This window comes from Silene latifolia, chromosome 9 (assembly GCF_048544455.1).
Source record: "Silene latifolia isolate original U9 population chromosome 9, ASM4854445v1, whole genome shotgun sequence".
In the NCBI taxonomy this organism is placed as follows: domain Eukaryota; kingdom Viridiplantae; phylum Streptophyta; class Magnoliopsida; order Caryophyllales; family Caryophyllaceae; genus Silene; species Silene latifolia.
The window spans coordinates 144,871,871-144,898,790 of record NC_133534.1 but is presented as its reverse complement, the minus strand read 5'-3'; the positions used below and the strand labels follow the sequence as shown (position 1 = coordinate 144,898,790).

Sequence of the window (26,920 nt, the reverse complement as noted above, 5' to 3'; positions counted from 1 at the left end):
TCTGTAATGCACTCAGGACCCCCTGGCTCTAGACAGAAGTCTCAGTGTTTTGCAGTTGATCAGACTTTCACTCAAACATTCTTATCTAATAGGTTTGAGGTGTTGAATACAGCAGAGGTTTATTTGGCTAAAAGGAGCCATTCAATTGGTATAGAGGAAGTTTCTGTTCCCCCTGATAAATCCAATCAATGAAGATTGCAACATGGAACATTAGAGGGTTCAATGAGCCCTTAAAGCAAGAAGAGGTTAAAAACTTTATTAGGACTAATCATATGGACCTAATTGGAATGTTGGAAACTAGGGTAAAAACTAAGAATGTCAAGAAAATTCACAGTCAGCATTTCAGCAACTATGAGATTCTTACTAATCATAGCTCTCATTATAATGGGACAATTTGGTGCATTTGAGATCCTGTTACTGTTCACTTAGAGGAATTACATCAAGATGCTCAATACATATATTGTAAAGTGACGCATTTTGCTACAGGAAATGTAGTGTGGTTGTCCATTGTGTATGGCTTTAATACTGGGGCTGATAGGAAAGGTCTCTGGTCTCACTTGAGGCGGGCCTCAACTCATCATCAGCCACTCCTTACTCTTGGGGATTTTAATGTGGTAAGGGACATTAATGAAAGAATTGGTCCAAATCCCGCTGACATAGAAGATATCATGGATTTCAATAAGTGTATTGTTAAAGCTGGTTTAGAGGATGTAAATGGTACAGGTTGCTTATACACCTGGACTAATAAGCAAGAGTTTGGGGCAAGAACATGGTTAAAATTGGATAGGGCTATGATAAATCAGTCTTGGTTGGGTCAATTTCCAAATACTGCTGCTGTTTACCCTCCTGCTTGGGTTTCATATCATTCTCCAATCATTGTGACTGTTTTTCATAGCTTTCATATCAAAAAGAGGTTCAGTTTTCTGAACTGTTGGGTTGTCGATCCACACTATAAGGACATTATAAGCAAAAGATGGAAGGATGCTTATCATGGTACACCAATGCATATTATTTTCAGTAAACTCAAAGCAATCAATTAGGATTTAATTGGCTTCCATAAGAATACCTTCTCCAATATTGGTGATAGGGTTAAAGAAGCCAGACTTAAGCTATCTCAATGTCAAGAAGCTCTCCAAGCTCTCCCTTTCTCTGCTGCTCTTCATGCTCAGAAAAAGCAACACTTAGACTATTTTAGCAAGCTTAAGAAAGCTGAAATCAGCATCCTCAGACAAAGAGCAAAGGAGCATTCTATAAAGAATGATGATTGTTGCTCTGAATTTTTCTTTGCTAAAATTGCTGAAAGGAGGGCTCAACAAATTATTGGTGAAATTGTTGATGTGCATGGACGTACTCAGCATGGTTTAGATAAAGTAGCCAAAGCTTTTGTGGAGTACTACACTGAACTACTTGGAACTGAAACAACTGTAGAACCTCTGGATAGTACTTTTATCGCTCAAGGAGCCATTGTGTCACCAGATGATTGGGTCTCCTTGACAGCTCCTGTTAGCAAATCTGAAATCAAGAATGCTCTATTAAGTATTGGATACACCAAAAGCCCTGGACCTGATGGTTTTTCTTCAGGGTTTTTTAAGCACTCTTGGGATGTTATTGAAGAAGATTTCTGCCATGCTATTCAATTGTTCTTCTCTACTGGAAAAATGGTGAAGCAAGCAAATACTACCCTCATCTCTTTACTTCCCAAGAAGAAAGTTCTTAAGTTTGTCCAAGATTTCAGGCCAATTTCTTATTGTTCTACTATTTACAAGGTCATCAGCAAGATTCTTACAACCAGAATGCAACATATCCTTCCTAAGCTTATTGGAGGGGAGCAAGCTGCTTTTGTCAAAGGTAGGAACATTTTTGAAAATGTGATGCTATCTCAGGCCCTTGTCAAGGGTTACAATAGGAAATACCTTACTCCTAGATGCTTGATAAAAGTAGACATCAGGAAGGCTTTTGATACTTTGCAGTGGTCATTCATTGAGAATATGTTGACAGCTTTTAACTTTTCTGCTGCTTTTGTGAAGCAAATAATGGCTTGCCTCACTGGTTCTTGGTTCTCTTTGAAAGTAAATGGATCAAGTCATGGATTTTTCAAAGGGAAAAGTAGTATTCGTCAGGAAGATCCTTTGTCTCCTTACATTTTTGTGCTTAGCATGGAGGTCCTGTCTAGATATCTTTGTGAGATTTGCCAAAAACCTCAGGTTTCTATGCATCCAAAATGTGTGGGAATAAAGCTTACTCATCTCATCTTTGCTGACGACCTTATAATTTTCTCTAGGGGTGATTTGCCTTCTGTTAGTGCTGTGGTGCAAACTCTTAAGCATTTTGGTAGGATCTCTGGCTTAAAAGCTAATTCTGAGAAAACTTCTATTTTCTTTGGAGGAGTTCATGAGCAGGTAAAGCAGGCCATTCTTGCTTACTCAAACTTCCAGCAAGAAGAGTTTCCTATCAGGTACTTGGGTGTTCCTTTGAATGCATCCAGATTATGCATTAGCAATTTTGGTATGCTTATAAACAAAATGTAGCATGCTATTCATTACTGGACCACTAAGTTTTTAAGCTATGCTGGTAAACTTCAACTGATTCAATCAATTATCTTTGGTCTTCAAAACTATTGGTGTGCTAGTATACTATTACCCAAGGGAGTGATTAAACTTATTAACAAAATGAGTAAGGATTTCTTTTGGCAAATTCAGGAAGGTCATAGAAGGATGACATTCAAAAGTTAGAAAGCAATTTGTGCTCCCTGGCGAGAAGGAGGTTTTGGGTTAAAAGAGTTGTTATCCTGGAATAAAGTAATGCTCTTAAGGTGGGTTTGGAGACTAGATAGCACTGATGATAGCTTTTGGGTTCAATGGATCAAGAGTTATTCCTTCAAAGGAACTGATGTTTGGCATACTCCCATCAAAGAATATTTTCCTGATAGCTTGAAGGGAATATTGCAGACTAGAGATGCTTGTATTCAGATAGCAGGTGGCATTCCGCAAACAAAACTGCTAGTTTAAAATTGTATCAGCAATGGCATATTTCTCTTCTTCAAAGGTTATGAAATTTTCAGGACTTGGCATCCTGAAGTTTATTGGGCAGAAACAATTAGTAGGCAAGTCATTATTCCTTCACATAGGATTACCATTTCTCTTGCTTTGGAGAAACATCTTCCTACAGTTGACAACGTTATAGGTAAGGGTCTACTCATGCCTAACAGGTGTAGCCTCTGTAAAGCTACAACTGAGAGCCATATGCATTTGTTCTTCAACTGTATCTATGTTAAGGATGTATGGCAGGGTATGCTAAATTGGATTGGCATCAACAGGAGAGATATGAATTTAAAGCAGGAAATTGGATGGTTTAGAAGCAAGAAACACCGCAAGCATTTGGTCATCAAGCTGGTTCATCTGCACTCTTGCTGCTACTGTGCATTTCCTTTGGCATGAACGGAACCAAAGAGTCTTTACTGGCCAGGAGAGAAGTCAGGAAATCCTAGCAAAGAAAGTCAAATACCTAGTGGGAGTTCGATTACTAGCTTATAGCAAGGATAGTGTGTACAATGCCATAGTTGAACATCTAAATAGCTAGTTTTTTTTGTTCATTGTTTGGCACTTGGATATCAAGCTAGTGGATAGTTTTGTAAGTTTACTCCTTCTATTTATCCATTATTGGATAATAAAATGGAGGTAATTTCTTGCAAAAAAAAAATAATAATAATAATAAAAAATGGAGGTAACTTCGAGCTTGTACTACTTGGAACGCATCGTCACCGCGTCTGGTCTGGGTTTTGGGGATTGGCAGTGGCGCCTTGCTACTTTCCCCTTTCATCTTGGTGGTCTTGGTGTCTATGCGGCAGGGGATGTTTTACATTATGCTTTTATTGCGTCCCGTTTGCAGTCTGCGGATTTGCAGGCTAAACTACTCGGTCCTTCTGGTATTGTAGCTGCTGGCCCTGCTTTTGATGATGTCGTGCAGGGTTTTACTGCGATTACAGGCTCTGGTATCTTAGGTAGCCCTAGTGAAATTGCTGCCCCCAAACTTATGAAGAAATTGGCAGACATTTATTTCGCGACGGTTGATGCGGCCTCAGAGTCTGTTTTCTCTTTGACACCTCGCCAGCTTGCTTTGTGGCAGTCTCAGCAGGGTTCCCACTCCTCTGATTGGTTGCGTGCGGTTCCTATCTCGGGGTTGGGTCAGACTATGAACGGGAGAACTTACCGTAGTGTGCTTGGGTATCGTCTGGGTGTTCCGTTATTCACGGTCTCTAGGCCATGTCCAGCTTGCTCTCGGATTTTTGTTGATGATGTTTTTGGGGACCACGTTGTCTCTTGTACTGGTACTGTGGGCGTTAAACATCGGCATAACCTCGTCCGTGACACTCTCTTCGACATCTGCTATAGATCGGGTATTTCTGCGGGAAGGGAGGTTGATATCGGTTTGGTTGACGGGCATGGGGGTTCTCTTCGTCATGCGGATTTGCTGCTTTATTCTTGGGACAGAGAACGTGATGTGTGCGTTGACTTGACAGGGTCTTCTCCTTTGACTCAGACTGGGATGACAGATTTTGTGCCTGACCGGGTTATTGTTGATGCTGCGCAGCGTAAGTGTGCTAAGTACGGGGATTTGTGTGCGGCAGCGGGTTATGGTTTCCTTCCCTTCTTTTTCTCATCACTTAGGGAGCTGGGTTCGGATGTTGTTGCCTTGCTCAAGCGGATCCAGAAATTCTCGGTATCTCAGGATGCGGGGGCTCGTGTGGCCGCTTACATTTTTACTAGACTTAGCTTTGCTGTTGCTAAGGGTGTGGGAACCCAGCTTGTTTCTCGGCTCCCCACCAATTTCATGTAAACTTTTATTTTTCTTTTAATGAAAGCTGCGCGCATCCTTATAATAATAATAATAATAATAATAATAATAATAATAATAATAATAATAATAATAATAATAATAATAATAATAATAATAATAATAATAATAATAATAATAATAATAATAATAATAATAATAATAATAATAATAATAATAATAATATTAATAATAGTAATAATAGTAATAATAGTAATAATAATAATAACAATAACAACAATAGTAATAATAATAATAATAATAATAATAATAATAATAATAATAGTAATAGTAGTAATAGTAATAGTAATAATAATAATAATAGTAATAGTAATAGTAATAATAATAATAGTAATAATAATAATAATAATAATAATAATAATAATAATAATAATAATAATAATAATAATAATAATAATAATAATAATAATAATAATAATAATAATAATAATAATAATAATAATAATAATAATAATAATAATAATAATAATAATAATAATAATAATAATAATAATAATAATAATAATAATAATAATAATAATAATAATAATAATAATACATATGTATTATATACACCCACCTTATATACTCCACCCTAACCCTTATCCACTCACCTTATCCACCCACCTTATCCATTCACAATCATAACAAAATCCACCAAACTTCTAAAGAGAGAAAAGAGAGAAAGAGAGATTAGAAGAATAAAGGGAGATTTTGACTCTCCGTCTCGAGATCGTAAGGTAAGACTGTTTTATACTATCTTATATATTAGTTAAATTATACCGTTAACCTGCCTTGACCTTGATCCGCCCTAGAACCGTCGTTGACCACCATGGGACCACCGTTGACCGCCCAAAAAAGGGTTTTTGACCGACCTAGATCTAAGGTTTTGTTGTTGTTGTAAAACCATTTTAAGACGGGTTTTTATCCCTCTTACCGTGACTGACCTAGGGTGCTAGTGGGGTGGTTATGTCGTGGGTTGAGTGATGGTGGCAGTGATGGCGGTAGGTGGTGCAAATGGACTGTTAAAGGAGGGTACAGAGGTTGTAGGTGTGTGTGTGTCGTGTGGGTGGTTGTTGTGGTCGATTGTGGTTGTTGTTGCTGGTGTTGGTGGGCTCGTCTGGTGGTGGCTCAGGTGTGGGGTCATTCCGTGACCACCATGGTGGTGGCCCACGGTGGTGGCTGCATTGGTGGCGGTATGGTGGTGTTAGTGGGAGGGTGTCGTGTGTGTTGTGTTGGTGTTGTTGTTGTTGTTGCGGTTGTCATTGCTGTTGGTGGTTGTTGGGTGGCGCGTGACTGTGGTGGCGCCAAGTCGTGACCACCGTGGTGGTGGTGGCCCACAATGGTGGTTGTTTTGGTGGTGGTTGGTAGGTATATGTCGAGTGTTTTGGGTAGTTTAAGACGGTTTTAATTAATTAATTACGTATTTAAATTAATTAGATTAGTTAGTAATTATATTTAATTATCGTAATTAGGTGCCGACTTTATGGAGGAGCACATTTGTATCCGGGTGTTTTATTGTTTAGCGGGATTGCTAAAAGGTAGGTTTATCCTACTCAGTTTCAATAATGTCTATGTTTGTTAGTGGGTCATTTGTCATTACTTGCATTATATGAGACGTATTGCATATCGTATTGGGGAATGTGTATTATGATGAATTGGTAATTGGATATTGTGTGGTATCTTACATTTGTGGTGTTTGACATGTATATTGGAGGACATGACGGTTTGTGTTGGTTAGTTGTTGTTGAGGAGACGTGAGGTGGTTGGGAGACCGTCTCATGCTTAGGTCGCCTCTTGGAGCTTCCCACTCCAAGAGGGATGTGCACATTAATGACTTGAGTACGGAGGGACTCGTGTAGTCGAGACACGACGTCTGGTAGGGGACCCGGTTGGCTTCCGGGCTCGGCACGTCTGGGCGTGTCCTGGTACCTGTTTGTGTGGTGTGGTGTCGTGGGCGTGTCCCTGGCGCCGGTGCTTGTGGGTACGTATGGGCGTCTCCCGGTACCGGTGTAACAACCCGGATTATAAAACAAAGGGAAAACGTATATTAAAAGAATAATCAGAGTATAACAATGATCATAGGGTCAAGGTGGTGGAAACACCTGACCAATCCGGTTCAATTCGCTACTAAAACCAAAAACAAACTAATACATTATTAAGTGTATCTCAACTGAAAACAAAGTCCTAATTTATTATTCATCTCGCCGCACAGTACTTCCCCAGCAAGATATCATCTAGACAGCAAGTCATCTGAACAACCTGAGAATGGGGGTCGACAATCAGTCGGGAGTAACTAGATACTCTCCCAGTCATGTTTACAACAATTGAATATAACCAACAATCAATAACAATTGAAATGCAAAACAAGTAAACATGTGAGACCATCTATACTCATGAAAACTCGACATCAACTTAACATACTACAGTGTTCTCAACACTAGACAATTGGAACCATGCAAACTTAGACCATATGCAACAACTAGACCATGGACACTTACAACCCAAGTAACACACGATCCACAACAACATAAGGAACAATGCTAGCAACAAAGCATAGCGAATAGGGCGACACACATTCCACAGCACCAGAAGAGACAAAGCTAGCATCAAAGCATTGCCAATAGAGCGAACGCCCGTTAAAGCGTATCACCACTGCCTCTAACTTGTCAGAGCATATCACCACTGCCTCTGACTGATGGAGCGTATCTTCACTGCCTCCATCGGTGAGGAGCGTATCACCACTGCCTCCACGGTACTATGTATAGCGCATCACCACTGCCTATGTGACTAATACATGGTCATACCCCTCGATGTAGTAACTGTATACCGAACGATACTCGGGACCCAGAGCGTATAACTGACGACTCTGGACACCCCCGAACACAGACCAAAATAAATCCCGCATCAACGGGTGACGTTAGTTCATTCCGATAGTATATAACTATTACTACCGTCATCTATTTAAACTAGCCCACAAACAAATGCACAGTATAACGGAATGTACTAGCATGCATGAACAACATCACGACTCAACTCATAGGATAGTATAACTGCCTAACCCACTTATCATATGAACAAGAGTAACCAACGACAAATGCAACATACCGTTATATAATAACAACTGAACATCACATAACATATGAAACAAGTATAAACAACCAAGGTTATAGTAACCTTAGTCACAACATGAACTCTAGATGTGAGGTTATACTAGCCTCGACTATAACTTCAACACATATAACTTGAAGTTATTATACTTTCCTCAACCATAACCTTGACACGCAACTCAAAGTTATACTAGTTCCAACTATAACCTTGAGCCATAATCTCAGGGTTACGTTAGTTTCAGCTATAACCTTAACTCGTATCCAAAGTAATAGTGGACTCAGCTATAACCTTAATTCATATTTCCAAGGTTATACCTCAAACAGCCATAACCAGAGTAACGACCCAAAGTTGTACTAACTTCAACTATAACACTCGAATCATCATCAAGGTTATACTAGCTTTAGCTATAATTTTGGAGAGCACTCTTGGCCGCCTATCACGCCGCCATTAGGGTTCATTCGTAAACCCTAATTGCGCTCATTACACCCATATTTAATGCATAAGCAACATGTGATATAAAATTAATACATTAAAACATATACAAACATGCAAAAACATAATTAACATGATAATAAAGAATCAAATATGTACCAATCACACAAAACAATCATGAAATCATATTAATTACATCAATTGGCATAAACACAATTAAAAGAGAAAGACGTTGTTACCTTTTTAGTAATTAGTGATGCAAATTAATGAAAACCTCCATGAAAGACACGATCAACAAGACTTGTCTCCAACACATGTCAACGTCTCCAAAAATCGACATTAAAGAATGACCAAACCCATGTGCTAGAAATTGTGGTACGCAAATCCTCTTTCAAAAACGCCAAAGGAACTTTATCTTCTTCTTTACCCATAAAATAAGAGACCCAAAACGTAGGTCTAAAGATCCATACAAATAATCCCCATAAAAATTATTTGGAAATAAATATGTTATAAAGATAAGAGCCAAGATTATGAGAACATAATTTGTGTATGAGTTTGGGAGAAGAAACGATGTAAAACAATGGAGTCAAAGGGAGAAAAGAGAACAAAAGAGAGAAAAAGACGGGAGGACGTGCGGCAAATATCATGCACAAAATATGGAGAGCGACCTAGTTGCTAGCTTAGGGTTTTATATTTATAAGAGGGTTAAAAGTGGGTTTTGGGTCCATTAGCTCATACAATGGATTATCTGATTACAAATTGGATTGGGTATATTAAAACGCTTGGAGAGCTTATATAAGAGAGATGATTAATAAGTTAAAATAACCAAATGGTGCACGGACATTTTAACCCATTCAAGGTAGGTCGAAACGAGAAATAATAAAATATAGAACGGAAGTTATAAATATAAATATTTCCAAAATACATTAATAAATTTCGAAATAATTAATTAAATAAGAAACTTTTATAATAAAATATTATTATAAAATACGGGGTGTTACAACCGGCGTGGTGGTTGTTTGATAGCGTCTCATTCATTTCATAGTCATGTTGCATACTCACACACCTTGTGTCTTGTCTCACTTTATTTGTTGAAACTGACGTGTTGTGTGTCTATGTAATTTTCACCTATTTCTGGAGAGGCCTGTGTCGATCAATATGATATTTTCGATCATATGGGGAGCAGGTTGAGTACAGGTGTTGCTTGTTGACATGATCGGGATTCGGGCCACGCTACGGACTTGAAGTCGAGTACATAGACACTAGGTGGATGATATAGTCATAGACGCGTTGTATCTCATTTATTCATTTGTTTACATTTATGTAATCACTAAACTTGTTATTTATTTAAAGAATTTCTTAATTGTAATTCCGATTTCACTGCCTCTGAGATGGTAATATTTCCTAATTACCTTGGCCGGGTAAGAAAGGGGTTTACATCTAATGTTTGGTTGGTTTGATTTGTGGTGTTCACTATGATGTCGTGCAAGATGGTTGTGGTGTGATATTTAGGTGTTATTTGGGATGGGTATTTTGTGCTTGACTCGGGTTTGATTCATGTTAAGTCGGGATTTGAATTTTGAGTCGATTTTTGGCCCTGTGTCGGTTTCGACTCTAATTAGTGTCATTTTAATGCAAATGTCATGATAAAACCATTCATGGCATTGTTTTAGATGTTCGAGAGTCGGGTTGGCTAGGGCTGACTCGAGTTGCGGGTTTCTGAGTCGATTTTAACTCTAAATAGTGTTGTTTTAATGCAAATGAAGATAGAAAACCATTTTTGAAATTATTTTTCATATCCGAGTAATGCATTAAACAATCTCATGTATAGCCAATCCACACACGCATATCAAAACACGTTGTAATCCGATCATCATCGGGTATTTTTGGAAGGTGCAGATATTGGGTATCTACACTTATACTAATTGAGAAGAAGTATCTACCAAAAAACTCATAAATCAATTTCAATTATCTTCACGGGCTCAAGTAAAGGCGTATACATTTATTTTGTTAAAATAAGTTGTTCTCAAAGTTGAGCTAAATTGTAACGTTTCTATATACTAGTTGTTACACCGCGCTCTATCGGGCGCGGTGCCCCAATTTGGCGAAAAGCTAATTGCAAATAAATAGGACATATAGAAATGGAAAGGAATATGGTCCATAATATATTTAGAATTGGTGGATAGGGCATAATAGTAATTACACGACTGGCGATAAGCCAGACAACACGAAAAGCCAAACTGAATGCTGACTAACGAAAACATAACATAACATGCTTAGAAAGCCTTGGTCTCACGCTACTATGGTAGGCCTTCGAACCAACTCATGGGTAAAGCGCGCGGAAGGCGTCCTTGACGTTAGCGTAATCGAATTCAACATTTGCGTGAGCTTGATGTCTGTGTGCATAGGGGCATAGGGAACCTGGACATAGGTAACGGTTTCTGCTACATGTTTGAAAAAGTATGTCCATGGTTTTTCTTTTACCGAACACTTACCCATTATATAATGTGAACTCCGCCCACCTGCAAATCTCAAAGAAGTGCAAAATTAATTTTATGAGATGGAATTCCCCATGTTACTTGAAGACCTAGGTTGGAAGGGCCTCAATACTTGTGTCATAAAATCAACATTATGGTAGTCGTCAACAGTTTAACACTAAATTATGTCGAAGGGAGGCGATTAATTTGCTCTTTCTACACAGCATATTAAAGAAGCAATTGGATCTGGATGCTTTCTGGCTTTAATAAAAAAAATAATGATAGGGCTCTAGGGTAAGTTCAGATTCAGACAATCCTGGATTATTTTGTAAATGTTTTGATGTCCTCCACAATTACATGCGTCCATTAAGTCCTAGAACTATCTGTCTTGTGAGCCAATCCAGGGTAGGTAACCCTTCGCCAATAACCTATGTTACTCCGACTCTTCTAATTCTCTCGCGTGCCTGTGACCGACACTCGGACATGAGTATGACACTTAGACACCTCATTTTGAACCAAAATATGCCTATTTGTTATAAAAATAGCCGAGTCCGACACTTGGACACGTACCCGTGTCAGATACTTCTAAACAAATCTGAGTAACATAGCCTATAACATGACATTTGCAATAAGACTACTCAGAACAAATTATTTTTCTTAGATTCAAATGAGAAAGAAAAAAGATTCAGCTTTATAACTTTTCAAGAATGTAAACTTTTCTTCTTTCTCATTTTAATTTAAGTTGGCTTTGAGCCATTTGATTTGTTTTGTTGGTTAAATATTCAAGTCATCGATTTATTGACTTGTTGTTCTTGAATTTATTGATTTGTTTTTTTTATACATGTGCAAAAACAATTTGGTTAGCTATAAAGCACTTTCCTTCATAGGTTCAAAAACGGAATGCTCATACAATCATCATTTCAAACAATGATGCAGATTATACAAATGCACCTAATATAAATTTCTTATACACACCACAACTTCTTGCAAATTCACAACACAAGATAACCAGCCATAACAGACAACCAATTAGTACCAGATAAACTGATATTAGCGTACCTCATGCACCGGCCATGTATATGGTCCACTAACATGCCTGCATTGAAATTGTTGTATAAAGGGGTTGTCAGAAATCAATATTCATAAAGAAGGGTTAGTGAGTACAATTTTCATAGTAAGTAGCATTTCTAAAGCCCTTATAAATGTCTAAAGTTTCTAAAAAACGTTGCTTATGAACAGTAGAGCAGTAGATTTTGTGCTCCTCACGTGAGGCACAGTTCATGCACTGTTGCTCTCTATTTTTTCTTCTCCCTCTTCTGCTACTGCTGCTGCTCAATTTCTTCATCACTCCTTCCTTCTCTCTTAATTTCTTCATTTTTTCATCGTTCCTTCTTCCTCATCTCATTCCTCAATATCAGTCTCTTATCCTGATCAAATCAAATCCCCATTCTCTAAATTACTGTAACCCTTTTTTTTCTTCATCAAACAACAAAACTCCATTTATCGACTCCAACAACCATATCCTTCAGACAGCAAAATAGGGGAGATGGTCCTACTGCATCTCATCCATTCTTTGGTGATGACCGTAAGAAGTTGATGCGGCTGATTCTGATTATGGCGGCGGAAACAGCCAAGCTTTTTTGGCATTCCATATCTCTCTATTATGCTACTTTGGGTGGAATTAGGGTTTTGCTTTACCTTCATTATCACCATTGTGCTTTTATGCTTCTGATTTGATTGGCGGGTTTTGATTGGGTTAATCAATTTCATTATCACTCCTGCTTGATTGCGTTAATTTGTTTGATGAGATATTAAGCTTTGATTTGATTGGATTCGTGAATTTTCCCGTTGGTTTTGTAGGTAACGATTTTGTCGGTTTAGTGATTGTTTCATCATCTTGATGTGTTTGGTCGCGGTGTTCTCTATTTAGGAACCTTCCTTTGTTATTGTTTGATAGCTTAAATTTGATTTATTTACGCGTCCATTGTTTAAGTGGTAAGCTTCATCTAATATGTGGTGATTCAATTTGGAGTGCGTCTTTGATTGTTGATTAACTTGTGGTGAAATTGGTGTGGCCTTGTGAGAGCATAAGGGCCAGTATTCTTTTAACAAGGGAGAAATAGGGCGTGCTTGATTCTATGTTCGTTTTGCTTTCCTTTTTGCTGATCTCAGATTAAGTGTTTGCGTTTGTATTCCGCTTTTCAGATCTGGTTCATTGCATTTTCTGATATCTTCTTTTGGTTCGAAGCTGATCTTCTATTGGTGATTATGTTTTATTCAGGCTAACCTTCTCCGTTACATTCTTTTTAAGGCTTGGGATTTAACTATCTTTATCTTGTTTTGTTTTGCATTTTGATTTATGGGTTTATGTTTCCTCTTTCTACTTATTTGATTATTATCATAGCTTATTTTGATTTGGGTAGATGTGTATTATATGGCCATTGGGAAGCTTAGGACACAGTCCTCTCAAGAACACCTCATCATTGGAGGTAGGCACAGAAATAACATGGGACATTGGTCAGATGCTTGTGCAATTTAGATCATACCCCTGACAAGCACCTGACCACTATGAAAACACAAGGATGATGTCGACCCTAAATTATTCGGAGACCACCATGTATAGCTGCGTTAACTTCGAATATTACGATTCTAATTCAAGTTATATATTGGCCACACTTTCCCCTGAACCATTACTTTGCTTTTTTGTTTCAGTAATTGTGGCCTTCTATCTGTTTAGTCGATGTCTATAACCTTGTGTGGACTATTCAACATTCAGGTGCCCTGTTGCATCTTGTTCTGCTCAGATAATTCGTCTGTCATGTTGCATCTTCTTTTGCTCGGATGATTCGTCATATCCTGAGCCTCTCCTCTCACACTCGGTCCCAGTTAGGTGTGGTTGATGCTATGTTCAGTAAATGAGGTAAAAGCCCTTTGTTTACATTTGCTCTTTTTTTTTTTTTGCTTGCATCTTTTGATACTTTTTTTTTAAAAAAATATGTTGCTTTTAGCTTCGATTTTTTGCCGCCTTTCAGCTTCCATGTTTCGACTTTAAATGTTAATACATGTTTCGAATTGTAGGTTTTAATTGTGATTTGAAGAAGTGTAGTTTGGGTGTCCCTGTCGGTAAATTTGCTAAAGGTAGAAAATTGGCGATCAGGTATATTAGCTCAACAAGTTTGTCAATACTTTTTTTTTTCTATTACAAAGTACCGGTCACTCGAAAGGTATAAAATGGTACCCATTTATTTTATTAAAACCAGGAATAAACACTTTGTTTTTAGTCTATTTTTTAAAATCCTATTTGCTATATCTTGCTTATCGTGATTCTGATCCATGACCCGCTACACAAAGAATTGATTTGTTTTGCTCATTAGACGGACACCACTAAGAAGGTGAGTAAGTCGGATGGCGGCAGTGGTTATTGGGTTTGGAGAGCGTTGTAGGTGCTAATCATGTCTTTTGTCGCGACTATGGCTTAATGCCTCATTTAATTCCCACTATGTAATGTGTTAAGGTGAGGCGTTGCTGTTTTCTATTCGTAGGCGAGATAAACTGTCAATTGTTACTTCTTTAAGTATTTGAATAAGTAATTAATGCCTGAATCAGGTAGTATTTGAGGAAGTGAAATGTCAATAGAGAGGGCAGGGTGAGGGTGTGTGGCAGAGCAAAAGAATGGATTTTAAAGTTATGGTGTTATACTGTTATTATTCAACCTCCACTTTACTGTTATCTTTTCTTGAATCCTCGTGCTGATACTATTACGACTGAGGATTTAAATTATCAAAATTCTTGTGTGTTGACATTTTCTTTTGAAACGCGACCTTTTACTTTCGGTAGCGAAAAGCCGAAAAGTTTTTGAAACCAAGGAACAACTTGATTATGTCAGGGTACTCGGTTCAAGAGTTTGTCGTTTGTCCTATTCCTGAGTGTCAGAAGCTCTTATTTGCTGGGGTGGCGCATATTTGTTGCTTTTTTTTTCGTCTCACAAGGTACGTTTGGATACAAGGGTAGCGCATATTTGTTATTGTTTTTTTTTTCCCAGATTGAGAGGGATAAATGGTCTTAGGGAGACATCGAGAGTGGGGGAGGGATTGAGGGAGGGGGAGACATCGAGAGTGGATTGAGTTTTGTTTACATGTACTTGTTATGTGTGTTTGTTGAGCTAGGAATCTGTTTCATTACTCTTAAGTAGTGTAATGTACCAATGCAGGCCTAAATAAAACATGTGTGGAGTGGCCACAAGATGGGGGTTGGTGTGCTAGAGTGGGCTAGGGTGTGTGGAGTGGGATGTGGTGATGTAAGCGAAGGCGTCAATATCCAGTTTGACGGTTTCCTAAAATGAAAGGCTGATTGAAAGGTTCCTCCTTGGAAAATGTATCCGCTGGTGCTTTCTTATTGCTACCGAATGTACATTATTCGTTTAAATCTGTGTATCTAAATCATATATGGCCACCATTTTAGTTATTCATTCTTATCTTAATTTGCAGTTCTTGCCTTTTTTTTTCTCCAGATCATATTGAATTGCTTTTATTGAGATCATTTTGGATCGATTTTATTCAATAGTCAAGGATTTATCCATCTTAATTCACTTAACCCTCTAGCCCTTATTGATTGACACTAGGAGGGTTGTAGATTTATGTGTTAGTTAATAATTCACTTGTTTAGTCTCCCACTTTAATGGTCTTATAGCAGACTTACGGAAATTTAACTAATAGTTTCAGTTTTTTCATTGCTCAGGGACGGCTGCCCTTGCTAGCTCTATTGTTCCGCCACTGTAGAATCATTACAGATATAAGTTTTTTGTGCAGAGTTTGTGTTAAATTTACCGACTGTTTATTTTTGTGGTTGTTAGACTAGCCAGAATTTAAAACTGTACTGATATACAGGAAATTTATGATAATGTGAATTTCTTCTTTGTCGTACATGCATGGCATTTGTTGTGGCACCTTTAACATATGTTTCTGCTAACAACAAAGTTAATTGTTGCTCCAATGCTCTTGTATCGATTACAAGTGCTGCAAAAAAATCCCTAACAGAACGTTCTGGCGATGCTCAGCTAATGCAACTTATGCTGCTCCAGTTAGTGCATAACTAATAGGCCCTTTTCTTTCATTAATCTAATTGGTGTTTACATATCCACACTCTGTAGCCTTGAATCTTGTACATAATTTAATGTTGTGGGTTTGATGGTCAGGCAACCGATTTTGAGCTTGAGAACAAGAAGCATGATTTGTCGAGAGCAGACCAGGAAACCGAGCGGGGACTTAAAACAATGGCTGATCAACGCTCTTCCATTGAGGAAGCCATGGTATGGTTTTCCTTTCTTTTTTTGCTGCTGTCTGGTCAATTATTCTATCTTTTGGTGCTTTACGTACATCTATATTTCTTCAACATTTCACTTTCAAATCTGAGTATTACGCCCACAAGAAACATAAACTTTTTCACAAATTAGATGTGTCAGAAACTTTTTTTTTCTATTTTCCGAATCCACGTCATAAATACCAGTGCACCACCCTCAATGACTTATTTATCTCTTGCAGTTGAGCCTGGTTAACTTATGTTCAAACTAAAGAAAATGGTATTATGATATATGCTTGATGAAGTTTGATATGAGTCCAGGTTAGTGTAGAGAAATATGATGCTGGTGAGCCAGTTAACCTAGACAAACTTGATGGAACTTGGCGTCTTCAATATACTTCTGCCCCTGACGTTGTTGTTCTTTTTGAGTCGGCCTCTAGGCTTCCCATCTTTCAGGTACTTTTCAAATTCCCGAAATAACAATAGCATTAATAGCTGTTGTTGTATTGTTTGCGTCTTATACACTCTTTAAGTCTTCTAATTTGGTATTGTTTCATATACAGACTTTTGCATAGATTGAGATTTGTGTCTTACAGTCTTGATTTTACTTTTTAAATTGTAGTTGTCTGTTGGTGTGATGCTAGGCGGGTCAGATCTTTCAGAAATTTGAATATTGTGATCGAACTGATGGAGGTCTTGTACGGAATGTTATCAAGTGGAGCATTCGAAATTTATTAGAGGTGAATTTTTGCTTGCTTAGTTCTTCGTGGTTAATAATGTTATATGTATAAAGCTATCACACAGCATGACGCAATCAATAAGGGGAGTTTGACGAGGCTTTAAAATCAATAATGTTATATGTATAAAGCTATCACATAGAATCAACAACGGCCCATTTCCCCCTCGTCAAAAGATAACTGGCGTTTAATTGATTTTAAAGCTGAATTTTCTTTTAAAAAAACTACGATGGAACTTCTAATATTTAATGATAGATATTGTGTTTGTCCAAATGTTTCAGAAAGAGGGGCAGTTAATTGAAGTGGATAATTGAAGTTGATCAACGATGAGGCAATTGACGATGATGCTGAGGTTGGCGACTTATGTAAGAGGTATTTACATATTTACGGCCGCTTTTTTGTGTTTGTTTTATCATAAAATTGCATTCTTGTGATTACCTAATTGAAGCTACATACTCATCCTCTTAATTCTTTATTCTCTATGGTTTAGTTATTTAAATGTCTGTTCCGTGTTTGTTAATTGAAGTTTCTCTTCTTCTTCCTTTCACATTCATTTATTCAACCTCATGTTTTACACCGCTTGTTTGGTCCAAAGATTGTGGTAGCAAGTCTATGGATAATTGTTAATTGTTGTTTTTTTGAAATTTAAAGGATTTATATCCGTTGCACCTCAACTATCCACTGCAATCTCTACCAATGAAACTTTTACTTTATCACCCTTTCAAATATAACGTTCTTCGGAGACAGATCACCCTTTCATGCTTCTTGGCTATATTGCGTTTTAAAAGGCCTTACTCTTGGGGTTTGTGGTATATGTCCCTATACGGTAATTGCAGTTATAGGCGTGTCAATATCAGGGGATATTTTCAGTATAAAATAATTGTCTTTGTTCTCTAATTAATGCAAGTGAGCATGGATTTTTAGCTTGACCCGATCATAGGGAGTAGTTGAGTAATACGTTGCTGGGCACCTTCTAACAAATGAGCAATCAAGATTATATTTTATTCAAGGCGGTGTTTTGAAGAGGAAAAACCTGATGGTGGCTGGACCCAGAGAGGCTTAGCTTTAAGCAACGTTCATGGCAAGAATATTATCTGAATCATGGAAGTTGAGGTAAAATAACTGAGCTTAAATGTTAAATTTGCAGTTTTCTTATTCTTGCTCACACAGTCACACATCGATTTTTAGGGTGGTCAAATAAGCGAAAATAACCTATTAACTCTAAGCCTAAGCTTTTAGATGCAAGACATTCAAGTTGAGTAATTCTTGCCATAAATATGCTCATCGTCATTTTAATATGAGTAGAAAATAAATTTGATGTTTCGTAAGTACGAGTGTTTTTCTACTCTTGGTCAGCATAGTACTAGGACACTTTAACCAAAGAGTACATACTCTTGTTTGGTGGTTTTGCTAACCAATTGTTTATGCTCTTTCAGTCTACCAGGGATGAGCATAAGCTCTTGTTACCTGGTCAATTGCTAGGGTTTGTGCCGATGCAGGTAAATGGGCAGTGAGTCAGTGACCCATTTCCTCTATGTAGATATTTGGACCCTTATAAAGCAGGTGGTTGCACAGGCACTCGAATGGATACTGGTGGATTGACCGACCTCTCATAGGCCATTAAAATTTATACTCGGTCCTTTCCCATTCAATCATCCAGATTGTGGAGGCTGGATCTGTAAACATGAAGTCGAGGCCACTTTGTATGTGCTTTGCTCTTTAATTTATCGTCTTGACATTTCCCTTCTTTTTTCCGCCGTATATAAGAAAAGCTTCGAAATTTTGATGCAGCGAAACATTTCTACGTTTAGCGTAGTTAGTCCTTAATTTGTTGCTTGCTTATCTCTTATTTCTTGAAATATCTTGAATAGGTAAAATTGTCATGTATCTACTATCTGACATGTGCAAGGCTGTCTGTTTGAGAGTCTTGTGAATCTTCTGAAGGTAAATGCTCGGCAGTATAATTTTGTTATGTAATAGCTATAGCATGGTACAGTCTGAGTTTGAAATATGCAGATATCTAGGAGTTGTCGGGATGATAATCGTTTCCGCGATTTAGGGAATAATGAGCCAGTCTTGTATCAGAAAATATTGGTAAGAATTGCGAGGTAGGACCGTCTCATATAATTTTGCGAGTTTGGGACCTCATTTGCGCATTATGCATTTTGTTACAGCTATGTTTTCTAATGGCTATGGTACCGACTACCGAGTAACATTGATCAATATAGTTCTTCAGGTACCATCACTTGATATTTGAAGATTATTATGAAAAAGAGGAGCTAACATTCTTGAAGAAGAATGATGTGTATGTCTTTGAAGATAAATATATTAGAGTAAGAAAGGTCGACAGCCAAAACGGCCTTATCGTGTAAATTAATTAAATTTTTGTATCATACATAAACTTTATTTGGTTCCCTTGAATTCTAGAGTATAATGTTATATAAGATTCATCATTTATTCTTCGTAGAGAAAATAAGTTTGTGATACGAGTGGCATTTTAAAGTGTTCCTTTTGCAAGGATCAAGTATGAGTTAATCATTATATACCCATTTATTGCTCGCTGTGGTCGATAAATTGTGGTTACATAGCGATTATAAAGGATAATGTAGATTATAAGTGTGCATGCTATTGAAAAATGTAGGAGTCTCGCAGACGCAAGTTTCATGACAAAACTACGTGGCTCTTGACATTTTCTTGCCTTAAAATAAAGGAACTTATAGAAGCAACTTAATGGCTTAATGCTATATAAATTGAAAATTACTTATTCTCAACAATACAGTACCTTAAGGAAGTCGCAGTTAACATTAGACGTAAACATGATAGCTCCGACAACAGAACAAAACGCGTCTTGGATCTCCGCGCGCACCGCGCGCGGAGAAACAACTAGTCTAGTTAAATACACAAAGTTGATAAGTGCAATAATCTAGATATATGGTATTAGCATAAATGTAGTAGTCACATGCCACTCTCAGATTCCAATTTGTGACCTATTCATTTCCCCTCTTTAATGCTGACTGGTACGTTTAAGGAGTGTTTCATAGCGTATTTTCCTGAAATTGCTATATGTTAGCTATCTTAGTGGTTATTTCTAAACCACATAAGCAATATTTGCTGTGGTTTTATTTATAATGTAGTAATCATTAGTGGTGACTACAACTATATTAATCATATTCAATGAGTTAGCACTTCTGCCTAGTCATCACGATTGTGGAAGCTACATTGTTTACTTGGATGTCTGTATACAAAAATTTCAACAATGATGAAATTAGCACCCCTTCCATTACAGAAATATCTTCTGATTTCGTGATTATACAAGAATTAGACAAATATATTTCGTAATTTCGTGATTATACAAGAATTAGACAAATATCAAAAAAATATTGCAACACAAAGATGCACAATCAGAAAAAGGAAGTACAAAATTCAGTAGACGAGACGAGCAAAAAATAGTGTGGAAAAAAGAGTAAAGCAAGGCAACCAGGCCCTGTCATTATAGCTAATAAAAGCATGCTTAAAACTCTATCCTAGCAAGGTAGGCTCACAAATCAAGCCAACTAAGCATAAATGAGAAGTAGCCATATAAGCGGTAAACCCACAAAAACCTTCACTCCTTCAGAAATGTTAAATCATAAGGAACGTCATTAACATTGTACAGTAGTAACCATTCAACGTAATTATGTCCTAATCCATGTGCGTTTCCGAGTAAGAAAAAGTCAATATGACCCATAAATATATACAAGAAAGAGATACTTGTGAGAGTGTTTTCCATACATGATCTGCCTTCTCCTCCTCACTTCCCCACTTCCCCTCCGTTTCCGCCTGCTCCTCGTCCTGCTTTCCCTTTGCCCTTCATAACTTTGAAATTACCAACCTAAAAGAAAAATAGTAAGCACCACTAAAACCAGCCTAAAATTAGAACAATGATGGCCAATAAACCTTTGTCGAAAAATGGATTCACTTACTAACCATTGTCTCACAACATTCAAAATCCGTCCATGAACAAAAGGAAGAGTGGTGTTGTGGGACTTATGACCATACATGTTCTCTTAATTCTTCAACAACAGTCTATTTATACAACAATAACATTACTCTGGTGCCTCAATGGCTCCCGCAAATGCGGGGTAAGGGGGTCGGATGTACGCAGCCTTACCCTTGTGTTAGCAACACAAAGAAGTGGTTTCCGAATGACCCAACATGAAAATTGCGTCGAGAACTGCATCGAAGGACCATTACTTCACAAGAGAAAGAAGCGCAGCCACTTTAGGTTTATATTTTTCTAATTTCTCTGATTTTTACATGTATAAAACAACCTTTTCCTGCAAAAAAAATAAATAAATTATGGCCAAAGAACTATCCAAGGAAATGTATGCTTATCATGATTTTTGACTAATTTCCACATTGAATCACCATTCTATCAACTTAGGGTATGATGATAACTGATACGTAGGCTTAATACTTTAATTAAGATATGAGTATGTGTCTCAGAGCTGTATAGGCAACCATGATAGAAAAAGGCAAGGGATATTCTACGGTGTACCCTTGAGTTTTTCGGTTTTCTATGTTGTACCCTTACAATTTTTATATTCTACATTGTACCCCTAAACTTCTTACTTATTTTTCTATCATGACCTCCTTTAACTCTCCATTAACTTTATCACTATCAAAGAACCGTTTTTTGACCTTTATTCTAACTCGTTAGTGTTCTAACAGCATCCTAAGTGAAAAGTATCACAAATCACTTTCCATAAGCATAAATTACTATTAAAAACCTTAGTTATGATTCATGAAATGATAATCAAGATTTTATGAATTTTTAGTTAGATTCATATAATATTTGGTGGGTTAATGGGTAATTTGGCGAGTTAATAAGTAAATGAGTAGGTTATCGAATAATTGGAATGGTAATAAATGATTTAATAGATCAATTAAGAAAATAACATATCAAAGACAATAAATAAGGTCATGTTGTAGACTAATGTATAGAATTCAGGGGTACACCATAGAATTTCAAAAATATAGGGGTACACCATAGAAAACCGAAAAACTCGTGGGTACATGGTAGAATATCCCAAAAAGCAAACATTTGAATAGACCTTCAATCATCAAATGTTGCAGTGTTAGTGTTAATCATACTGTACCATGGAAATGAGTATGTACCTCATCTGTTGTTTAGGTTTGCTAATTAAAATTTGTGCTTCTTTTCCTCTAATTAGGCGCGGTAAGGTAGACCACCTTGAGCGAGAGTCAGTAAAGGGGATAAATACATACAACAGTTTCTCTTTGGAAATTTTCAAAGTCGTTCTGTGAAGTTCCACCTCGCCCTCAGTAAACATATTGGCTATTAGTAAAAATGACAGGACCCAACTTAGTCTAACGATTTTAAAAAACTAATCATGCTTACCTAGGAGAAGGCTTGGATTTGTGTTTGCATGACCACAAAAGCTGTGCATTTGTAGACATTATGCAAACCAATAAACCTATTCAATAATGTCTTAAGACACTCTATGGATTATCTTAAGCGTCATTTCTGATTATCACAAAAAAATTACGAATAGAGCAAGCATAACTAAGATCAAAAGGATTCAATATCCTACAAGTTGCTTCACAGTTTACTAACTTACCTTATCATCTCACACCCCTAGCATCTCCTTCAACCGTCACATTCCCCTTCCGCCTTCTTTGTAGTGCGATACCTTGAACACCACCATTATTTGCTGGCCACCACCGGCCTAGCTCTCTTTCACCACCTGTTGTCGGAGCCCTTGAACAAAATGAATAAATGGTCGAATGAATGAATATGAAACTTCTCGCATATCAAATTAACTATGTTTAACGAATTCTTTAGTGGAAAACGTGCCCTAAGACCCTAAAGTCTCTCGCAATGTTTCACTGTTACTTTCGCCAAACTTCTCTTTAAACAGCTCGACTCAGCAAAATTTTAATTTAAACCATTAGCCATTTAAGCAATGTAACAGGGCAAAATTAGTAGCTAACAGGCAAAATAAAATTTACTTCCAACAAGGCAAATTTAAAAAGTAAGCACGAAACAATTTAAAGTCACGGAAGGAATCAATTTTCCCAACACCACAACGTCCATCTTTCATGAGACCCTTTTTTCTTCATGAAGTTAAATTCAATTAAAGTAGCTCAAGAATATCACTTGTAGTACACAAATAAGACTATACATCCAGATGTATATGAGCATGATATATCCAATACAAATCTAATCGAGCTTATATGCAATCTTTTCAAGCTTTTAAAATTTTTGAGGTACATTATAATTTTTTAGGTGCCAAAATTAAAATCTAATTGAGCTTATTTTTATAACTTTTGAGTTTAATTATAATATTTTGAGTTTAAAATTTATATAACAGCGCTCAGATTCTTTTCAATAACGCTCATAAAATATAAGTATGAGCTCAAATCTTTTATTATAAAGCTCCAAATCTATAATGCCAACTGGTTGTATAGTCTACTAATTGCTTGTAGTATCTAATGACATCCCCATATTCAAAAACCATTGTAAGTCGTTACATGTCAATTTCTGAAATTTTTTCAGCCAAAAAAATAATCACCCGCCACTCAAACATCTAAAAAGAATAAATGAAGCCATAAGAGATGTCACAAATCAGTAACAATTACCCTTGTGGCTATAACGTGCACTGGTCTTTGCTTCAAATCACCTCTCATTTCATTTTCCCATGCTCCCACCGTAATACCCCAAAGTTTTCTCGATAATTTCCTCAAAATTTGTAAAACTTGATTGCCCTTCAAATAGTATCTTAAAATTTTTATCAAATTCTGGATAACAACATAAAACGGGAGCCTTGTTAAGGTTTGTTAGGAGGGTCTAAATGGAGAGAAAATAGAAAGCAAAAAAAAGGTAGGGGCGATGGGAAATAGGTGGGTAGGAGTAGTTGCAGGACACCATAATAGTAGGAGATGCAAGGAAAAGGGTGTAAAAAGAGCATGAGCGTCTACGTTGCTCAGACGCGGTTAGAAGTATAGGAGAAGCAACTCTAAGAATTAAAAGCATGTTTAGAACTAAAAATACATATTGTAAATTGCGGAAATAGATATCAACTCTCACAATAATCAACTTTCTTGAATCAACTAAGGACACACTTTCGTAACCTGGATTCAAAGCATGTTTAAAACTAAAATATAAGTAAATTTATCACCAAGAGAAGCAAATTTATACTAAAAATCATACATAAAATACAAGTAAATAGAAGATTAACCTCAATAAGCGACTCGCATTATTAAGTAACACCATCGAAACTACCCTCTAATTAACAATTGCTCTAGACCTTTGCAACGACAAACTCCCATTAACCTATCCAACAAAAGACCACAAAACCTTTATTAAAATTCCAGAGAGAGAGAGAGAGGGAGAGAAAGAGAGGGAGAGAGAGAGAGAGAGAGAGTATGTTGACCTTTTTACAACCTGTAAATCGACAAATGAGAAGACCATGTTTTCAGACTTCTGTACACATATTGAGGAATTTGCTCTAAATGTTGAGCATTAGGGCATAAAAAGGCACAAATGGTAAAAATTTGAAAGATAAACCATTTTTTCATATTTCTGTGAGAAGAACAAATTATAGCAAAAGGCAAAAGTAAACAAACTAATAACAGCACTTATCGAGTAGAGTTATGGAATTAAAGATTTAAGAGTTGAAAGAGAAAATAACTGGGCTAATTAAACTACACTTAAATTTACAGAAAGGTTAGAAAAAAAAGGTGTGTGATCAACAAGGCTAGAAATGGTGGTACCGGTTTTGAGAAGAGTAACAGTTGTAACACCTTTCTTCATTATCATTTCACTCCTTTACCACTGGTTGGTTCACCCTAGTAACGAAATACTATGTTGTTTATCACCTGCTCTGTTCGATTTTATTAGCTTCTAACGATCCATTGAAACCTTAAATCATTAACCACATTGATTAAACCCTAATTAAACAAAAGCAACACAAACCCTACTAAAACTCATTTATTAACTTACATAAAGATTACCGAAGGCTCGTACTACAAAGGCAAAACAACCAAAGTTTTTACAAAAGAGCGTAGTCGGAAAGCCAAATGACCATAAGAATAGAATACTGGGGAAACAAACAATGCTGCCAAGTTTATACCCGTATTTCCAATATCATAACACCAAAATTCGTGAAATCTTGATCAGAAAAGCACAATACAAGTAAAATGGACAAATAACTACGGTACCTTGAAATGATCGGAAAAGAAAGCCATTCATCTACACTAAATAATCAATAAATTATACCATCCAGCTCACCCAACCACAAAACTCATATCAAAACAAGAATTTGAAGTAAGGAAAGGAAAACTCAACTTATTAAACAAGAAAAAAAAAATCACAAATGAGAACTGTTGTCAATCATCATGACGATCAAATCACATGCATAAAACGCAGCACCTCACACCATTCAATCCAAGACATTCATAACTTGAATTATACTGTCTCCGTTTCTTTGGAATTGGCCCAATTTTTAAGATTTATGAGGAGTATTTTAATCAAATGGGGCAATTCCTAATAAACGGAGCGAGTATATTTAAGGCCTCATAGAGCATGTTATAATTTCAAAACCAAAAAAACAGAATTCCTGAATACCTTTGCTCTCCCATACTTGAAGTCATAGCTGGATGCCAGCTGCAAGGTCATTAAAGCTATCATAACCTGGACAACCTATGAGAAAATACACACAAAGAAGATACAATGTAAAACTTCCTAATGGCCAGCTGAGACGTAGGGAAGTAGAGACGAGATTATGAATCAAGCATAGAAACATGCAGCATGATACCAGATTACCACTTACGCAATAGAAAATAGTTATTTGAAAAGCAGCACTTAACACATCATCCATTTAAAACCCAAATAATTATACTAAATCTGATTTACGATGATACAAAGTAACAGACTAATTCTTAAGACAGATCTTCCTAATTACATTTACAATGTTGTAAATGTACATATGTATGGCACGGCGACTGATATCAAGTCAAGACCGCCGATTATAAGATCAAAGATCAGGCCAGTTGTAAAAAATCGAGAGTGATAACAGAGTAATTCTTAAGACAGATTTTCCTAATTTACAAACAGTGGTAAACAATTAATGTGGGAGAACCAAAATTGAAAACATAAATAATTATGAAGTAGCCGTATATACAAGGTAGTAAGGTACACACAAAACAATTCAATTTAGTATCAAATAAAGTACATGTACATCAATTCATATCCAACATCAGCAAATACATGCAACATTTTTCTATTATAAAACAGGAAGATTGATCAAACTGCTACCAGCACCTTATTACAATCTGAATAATAAAATCCAGCAATTAAAACACATAAATCAATCAATACCCAGGTAAAAATTGAAGGAATGATGAAAATCAAACAAATTATCTTATCAACTGAAAACACCATATAAATCCAGTTAAATAATGTGAGAACGCTTACTAATTAGTCTAAAACAGTGCAAAATAATCAGCCAATAATGAAGGCCGGACTCCATGAATTGTTCGTCGTTAGGTATTTGGGTCCAAAATAATCGCATCGTTGGATATTTGGGCCCCAAATTTGTGTTTTGCAATGAAGAAAGGTGAATCTAGAGAATAAATTAGATTAGAAGTGAAAAAGGGGTAAAGGAGAAATAAGGGGGAAGAAGGAGGAACTAAGATAGTGTCTATGGTTTGGAAGTTTGGAAGGAAGGAGGACATGAATATTAGTAATTGGTAAAGTAGGTTGAGCGTTGGAAAGGAAATGGAGAAATGAGAGGGCGAGACTTGAGTGGAACACATATTATATTAGGCAAGGAGGAATGGACACGTGACTAAAGTGTGCAACACTGTTAAAGGAATAGTAACCCATGTTTGGGTTTTTTAAAGAGTATGGATATAGAAAAATACAAAAGACGCTTTTGAAATTTAATAAGAAGTCCACTCTTTTTGACACATAAGTTTTCTATGAACGTATCATTACCTCTAAAAAAATACTCTGTTGTGGGTACCCTC

General features: G+C 36.7%; 1 long non-coding RNA gene across 14 annotated transcripts; it reads right to left on the bottom strand.

The window, feature by feature from the left end:
- Positions 1 to 10,518: 10,518 nt before the first annotated feature.
- On the bottom strand, positions 10,519 to 26,714 carry LOC141600129 (uncharacterized). 14 transcript variants are annotated; one of them, XR_012524192.1, is made up of 7 exons: positions 24,325 to 26,702; positions 24,130 to 24,224; positions 23,531 to 23,689; positions 22,510 to 22,649; positions 20,660 to 20,759; positions 11,913 to 11,949; positions 10,519 to 10,898 (listed from the first exon to the last, which is right to left on the bottom strand). It is a non-coding gene; the product is annotated as an uncharacterized LOC141600129 (long non-coding RNA). The 14 variants fall into 14 exon arrangements; XR_012524187.1 differs by having other exon boundaries at positions 20,660 to 21,204; positions 22,510 to 23,689; positions 24,130 to 25,592; positions 26,367 to 26,714; XR_012524185.1 differs by adding an exon at positions 20,855 to 21,204 and having other exon boundaries at positions 22,510 to 23,689; positions 24,130 to 26,706.
- Positions 26,715 to 26,920: the final 206 nt, after the last annotated feature.